Consider the following 6,738-nt stretch of genomic DNA (forward strand, 5'->3'; position numbering starts at 1 on the left):
CACCACTATCACCACCACCAAGGAGAGATGAACCTCCTACCTAGCCTGGATTCAACATTTGACTGGTCAATGAGATGTAAGGTCTCTTGCGTCCCCACTACCACCTCTCCCCACCCCCCAAAATAAATCAAGAGTAGCCCTGTTGGTGCTGTATGATGAATGATGAGCATGGGATTGCACACTGCAAGGTCTGTTCAAGTTTGCTAATTCATTCTGTGTTAATTTAGTCTGGCAGCGCTGCTGAAATCTGTCCATCACAAGTGACCCTGCTGGTATTTGAAATACTGGTGCCAGAGTTTCCAGCATCACAGCAACATGCAAGGAACAACAGTAGGACAAAAGGACACAGGAGTAGTAGACGTTAATCCCGACCTGGCGGATCGCTGTGCATTACATCACCTTCATCTCCATCGCGCTGGGTTGTGGCGCCACGTGGGCGTTCCGGCACCTGAAAACGGCATCCGCTCAATGGTTTGGACCTGTGGGAGTTGTCGCCTCCACCTTCCACTCTCCATGAAGAAGATGCTCGCAGCAGTGGTCTTTCGTGTGCTGTCAGGTGTAGCTGACCAGAAACCGACCAGCAAAGTACTGACGGGATCCTGTAACTATTCAAAACAGGCTACATTTGAAATTAAGCAATGTGATCTTTATCGTTTGGAAAAGGGCCCTCCTGCTACAACAGAACTCACCAGAGACGATGGCCTCAAATACTACTGACTGAAGCAGACTGTTCCCCGAATGGAATGAAAGGCAGATCAGCTGTTTAGCAGAAGTTTATTCGTGGTTTCTGTCACTTGTGTTGTGTCGGGCTTGAGGCAGGTGTAAGGCCTACGGATCATGTCATCTCATCCTATCGGGCTCATGGCATATGCTTTACTCTCGGGATTTCTGTCCGAGCCCTTCTTGCAGAATTTACAGGATAAAGAGGAAGTTGTGCTAAAGGAAAAGGTGGGTTCATGCATATGTATGACAAGAATTTCTATGGCGGCAATGGTACTGTTGGAGCTCAGGTGCCACTGGGAGCTGGTATTGCTCCGGCCTCTAAGTATATAGGGAAAAAAGCGAGATCTGTTTAACTTTATATGGTGACATCGCTGCTAATCAGGATCAGCTATTTGAAGTTTACAATATGGCAGCTTTGTGGAAATTGCCTTATATTTTCATCTGCGGGAATAATTCCACTATGGAATGGGAACATCTGTTAAGAGAGCAGCAGCAAACACAGATTATTACAAGAGGGGCAATTTTATTCCTGGACTAAGCGTAGATGGAATGCATGTTCTGTGTGTCCAGGAAGCAACAAAGTTGTCTACCAACTATTGTAGATCTGGAAACAGGCCCATACTGATGGAGCTCCGGACTTACCATTATCACGGACACAGTATGAGTGATCCTGGAGTTAGTTATCATTCCCAAGAAGAAACTCAGGATGTCAGAAGAAAGAGTGACCCTATTATGCTTCTCAAAGATAGAATGGTAAATAACGAGCTTGCGAGTGTGGATGAATTCAAGGAACTTGAAGGTAAAGTAAAGAAAGAAGTTGAGGATGTGGCCCACTTTGCTGTACCTGATCACGAACCACCTTTGGAAGAATTCGGTCATCATATCTACAGTACCAGCCCACCGTTTGAAATCCGTGGGGCAAATCAGTGGATCAAGTTTTAAGTCCATCAGTTACAGAAAAACTCATGTAGACTTATTATTAGCTCTTCAGTGGTGCTTTCATGGTCAACTTTAGAAAACTTTGTTTCAAAAAGAAAACAAACCTCAAAATGAAAAGTCTAGTGATTTTACTGAAATATATGTACATTTATTTAATTAAAAGAGATACTGATTATATTCAATTGCACATTGTTGTATTAAAAGATTTTATATACTGAATCATTCCATGCCAGCAAGTATAAGGAATATAGTTTTAAAGATTACTTTGAATGTATGCAAGGCTAAAGTGAAAAACAGAGAAAAAAATTAAATCCTTAAAAAAAAAAAGTACAGTTTTAGCTCTTCGTAATGGACTAATGAGAGTATGTATCTAAATTAGTAAGACATATGTAGTGGATGATCTCATAAAACACAGTTTTATTGTTTCAGTGCAGGACATTGTGCAATTCTGGTAGGCATGCTACCCATTTTTTTCTTTTTCACTCTCCTTTCTAAGAGATTCCTGCTCGTTCTGACAGCTCCTGACTCAGCTCGTTGGATCTGGGGTGGAAAACAACTCAAGCTGGGATAATGAGATTTCCCCTTGTTCAGAATTTAGAATCAGGAAACTGAGAAACCGATCTTTGAGGCAACTGCATTCCTCCATCCTTCAAATATTTACTGAGCATCTAGAAGGAAATGAGGACTGGGGACATATCTGTCCTTGAAAGTGCTTAGAGCTCATTGGTGTAAACTGACTTGCGAACTAGTGAATGCAATATGGTGTGTTAACTGCTATGCTATGGGAAGTACTAAGTACTACAGGAGCACACAGGAGAGGTATCTTATGCAGTCTTGGGAAGGTAGAGAAAGCTTGCCCGGGAAGGTGAAGACTTCTCTAGAAAATGGCTTATTGATCCAAGAGAAAGTAGGAGTCAGGTGAAAGGATGTTCTTGGTCAAAGGAATAGCAAATGCAAACAATGCATTCAATCTGGTGTGCAAGGGAAGAGGGAGATTATGCAGGGAGGTGAGGGTGGTCTCCATCATGCAGGCATTCATCAGCCTACATGGAGTTTGCACTTTATCCTGAGGGTAAAGGAATTTCAGCACAGGAATGATATGTTTAGATTTGTCCTCTAGAAAGATCTCTCTGGACTCATGAAGAGAATGGATTGGAAGCAGATTTACCAGTTAAGAGATTGTTATAGAAAGCCAGGCAAGAAATAATGATGGCAGGAATAAGTTGGTGACGGTGGGAAGAGACAGAGTAGATGGTTAAACTGATGTTTAGGCTGATGACAAGTGAGGGAGAGAGGGATCAAGGATGATACAATATACACATGAGTGGGTTCAAAGAAGAGGTTGGGGCTAGAGACATAGACTTAAGCATTAACTGTAGAATATAGAACCTCTGAGGTTGATATGCCCAGTGAGTTTGTGTAGAGCAAGAAAAGAAGAGGTCCATGGGATAGAATCCTAAGTAACTTCATCATTTAAGCAGTTAGGCAAGGAAGAAGAACCTACAAAAGTTAAGAAAAGATAGCCAGAAAGCGAGAACCATGAAAAAATGATGTACTGGAAACCAAGAGCTGAAACTCTTTCCAGATCTAACAAATGTTAGTGTTCTAACAAAAAGACCCAAACAAGGATAACTTCAAATGTAATAAATTGCTTGTGGATATCTAACATACATCAAAAAGTCTCTTAATTAAGGTGAACTCGATTTTTTTTTTTAATTAAATGTTTTTATTTTGTATTGAGTGAAAGTTTACAGGGCACATCATCAGCTTCACATTCAACCATTCATATAGCTTGTTTCATTACATTGATTATTATCCCCGCCATATATCATCAGTTTACAGTGTTTCTCTCTATCCTCTTTAGCTTTTTTTTTTTTTTTTGGCTTATTGGAATTTACAGTCTCGGCTTTTAGGGAAGGTTTTTACATTTGTCTGTGGATATCCAGGGCTCATGTATGAGATTACTAACAAGCATTACTGAATAATCAGATGAGGGACAGTTTGCTATGTCTACTAGGTAGCTAGAGTCTGATCCTCAGAGCCTATGGTTTGGACGGTCAACAACGCTTGGGCCCTCAGGGGCTTGGCCTCCTGACCGGGTAAGGTGAACTCGATTCTTAATCATCTTGTTTACGGTATTCATTTGCTTGTCCATAAGAACATCGGTGGACTCAAGCGTGGCAACAGTAGTGAGGCTGGTCCAGTATCGGGCAGTGTTTTGTTCTGTTCTGCTGTGCATAAGGTCGCTATGGGTCGGTACTGACTCAATGGCACCTAACAACAAGAAGAACAAGGTTGGTGGTTCAACTGCTCCTTGGAAACCCTAAACAGGGTTGCTATGGTTTGGAAATGATTTGAAGGCAGTAGACAACAAAAACAAGCATGCTAAGGAGTTTCTGGGTGGTGCAAACAGTTAATACGCTAGGCTTCTTACTGAAAAATTGGAAGCTCAAGTCCTCTTGTCAGCCTGGTGATCTACTTCTGAAAAATCGGCCATTGAAAGACTATGGAGAACAGTTGTGCTCTGACACACATAATGTCACTATGAGTCGGGGGTCAACTTAATGGCAACCAGTGAGGATGCCAAGATAAGCTTCCCCACTCTTGTAAATGCTCTAAGAGCAGGGTCTGGATTCATGAGGTACTTCAGCATTTGGTTTTCAACTGTTATTACATGTCAGCTTGTGAAGTGCCCTAGAATGTAAGAGTTGAGAACATGGAAAAAAGGAGACATAAGGAAAATTTATTTTAAAAATGTTTTTCAATTTGAAGGAAAGCATCTAACAAGTCACTAGGTTTAACATTTCATGTGTGTTTATGACCTGTCAAAACCTGCCAGAAATTGACTTGTAAGCAAGAAGAATAAGATGTTGCCTGTTTGTCATCTCTCAGAGTGTCCAACTTCTGAAGGCCACTTTAGTAACCAAAAAAACCCAACCAATTTTCTTTTATCAGTGGACGTATGTGGAAGAATAGAAACATTGGTAATAGCATTCAAGTCTTGTAATGTTCATTAAATAATTAAATTAGATGCTGATGCCTGTGGGTAATCACTTTTTTTCCATTTTATTTTCAATGGTTTGAGTGTTCCTAAGAGACTTGCCTGGGATTGTATCTGGTATTTTAATCACAATTTTAGTGTGTTTTCAATATTGGTAACATCTCCCTCCCACCTACTTATCCAGTGCAGTAGACTCTCTTGGGTCTGATTTATGATCCTTCTTATGAATGTTTAGTCAATTTAATATTCACAGTGGACATATTATGGAAAAAAATGTGAGTTGTTTTTTTTTTTAGCAGAGTCATTTTAAAGATTAGGTGCTGCTTAAAAACAAAACCATACTATTCATCACAATTACAAGGCAGTAACAACAGTGCTCTGCAATGTTTAATTAGAACTTTACTTTCAGGATTCTGCTCTTGTTTTCTTGGCCTTACAAGCACATTACGTATCTCTGAAGGTGATTTTATGACATCCCTCTGCAGTTTAAAGTCTGGAAAAATGAAACAATATTTACTGAATGCTATCTACTTAGAATGGTTTTTACTATATGGTTACTGAAGTGGAACAGAAGGCACAATGGCTCATGTGCAAGGCTACCTCTTCTTGGGTCCAGGACAGAGGGCCCAAGTCTAGCTAAATGCCAGGTCAGAGCAAGAACACAGACTTTTATCTCCTCCTCACTGGACTGACTCAGGGGAGCAGGGATGGTGACACAGGGCATGAATCTCAGTCCCAAACAAAAGTTTAGGCATCACTTGATTTGTTTTCTATGATAATGTAATTTCTGCTGCCAAAATCTTATTTCTCCTGACTGGCAGAAAAACAAAATGAAAAAAAGAAACAAGCAACTCCCTCCATAATCTCAGTCCTTCTTGGGGTAGGATCCCTAAGGTTCTTCGTGTCAGTGTTTCTGGAGCATAAGCAATTCCTAGGCTTCTAGAGGTCAGGTTGAGGACTAAGGTGCTCCTGACCCAAGCCATGATATTTTCAATAACCTCATCTACATGTGAAAGTTGGATGGTGAATAAAGAAGACCATAGAAGAACTGATGAATTTGAGTTATGGTGTTAGAGGAGACGATTAAAAATACCATAGATTGGCTTTCGGTTCTGGTGGTGGCTGAGGTAGAGTCAGGTAGGACAGGATCCGTGAGGGAGAGACTAAAAACCCAGAGAAACTTCTTTCATGGAACAGCACCAGAGCGCTGGATCTAGCATAAGGTGTAGGGTGTTATTTTCCTGCACACCCCAGTGGAAAAATCATGGTATAAAGAAAAATACTGTGATTTAGGAATCACTCGAGACATGGGACTCCCTCTGCAGCTACCCCACCCAGGTGGAGTTCAGAGGGCGGGGCTACAGCCAGACCTGCATAGGGAACTGGCACTAAAAGCCATGCAGTGACATTTGCAAAAGGAGGGGTGGGGGGAATTCTACACATTTTTTCCTCCTCTTCCCTGTTGCGCCTTCTTTGCCCAGCCTGGACGCCTTTAGGCGAGTAGGTGTGCACCCCCCCAAAAAAAGTCCAGCGTTGAGCCCACAGTTTTCCCATGGTACAGAGAGAATGATCCCTATTGGACCCAAGGGCAAATTCTTTGGTGGTTGCTTATGACATCAGCCTCTGGGTTGCAGTCCAAAAATTATCTTGTGTGGGACCCTTTTCTCTGGCCTATCTAGCAAGAAAAAAGCAGGCCTGTGAGGCCTGACAGACAAACCATATGAACAATCTGTAAAACCCAACATAAAAGGACGTAGCTATCTTGAGAATTATGCTGTGCACACACAGATACCTAACTGACCTTCAGAGACAAAAATAGTAGATAATCTTTCTCCCATTAACTTCTCATTATCTATCTATGCACCTCTATGGTGGTGACTAGAAGAGGGGCCTGAGTGAGCAGACACCCCCACACACTGATGGCGGCTTCTATGGTGCACACACACTGCCTGTGTAGCAAGGTGACTGGCCAGTCAGCCACAGTTTTATTTTTGTTTCACAGTGGAGGTTTTTGTCTCTGCTTTTATATTTATTCTGCTTTTGGTCCTTTTGATCACTCACTTTTCCTGGAGGTG

The 6,738-nt window shown here is 41.6% G+C and overlaps 1 pseudogene; it reads left to right on the forward strand.

Moving 5' to 3' along the window:
* Positions 1 to 513: 513 nt before the first annotated feature.
* On the forward strand, positions 514 to 1,665 carry LOC102815308 (annotated as a pseudogene).
* Positions 1,666 to 6,738: the final 5,073 nt, after the last annotated feature.

This window comes from Chrysochloris asiatica, unplaced genomic scaffold (assembly GCF_000296735.1).
Source record: "Chrysochloris asiatica unplaced genomic scaffold, ChrAsi1.0 scaffold00313, whole genome shotgun sequence".
In the NCBI taxonomy this organism is placed as follows: domain Eukaryota; kingdom Metazoa; phylum Chordata; class Mammalia; order Afrosoricida; family Chrysochloridae; genus Chrysochloris; species Chrysochloris asiatica.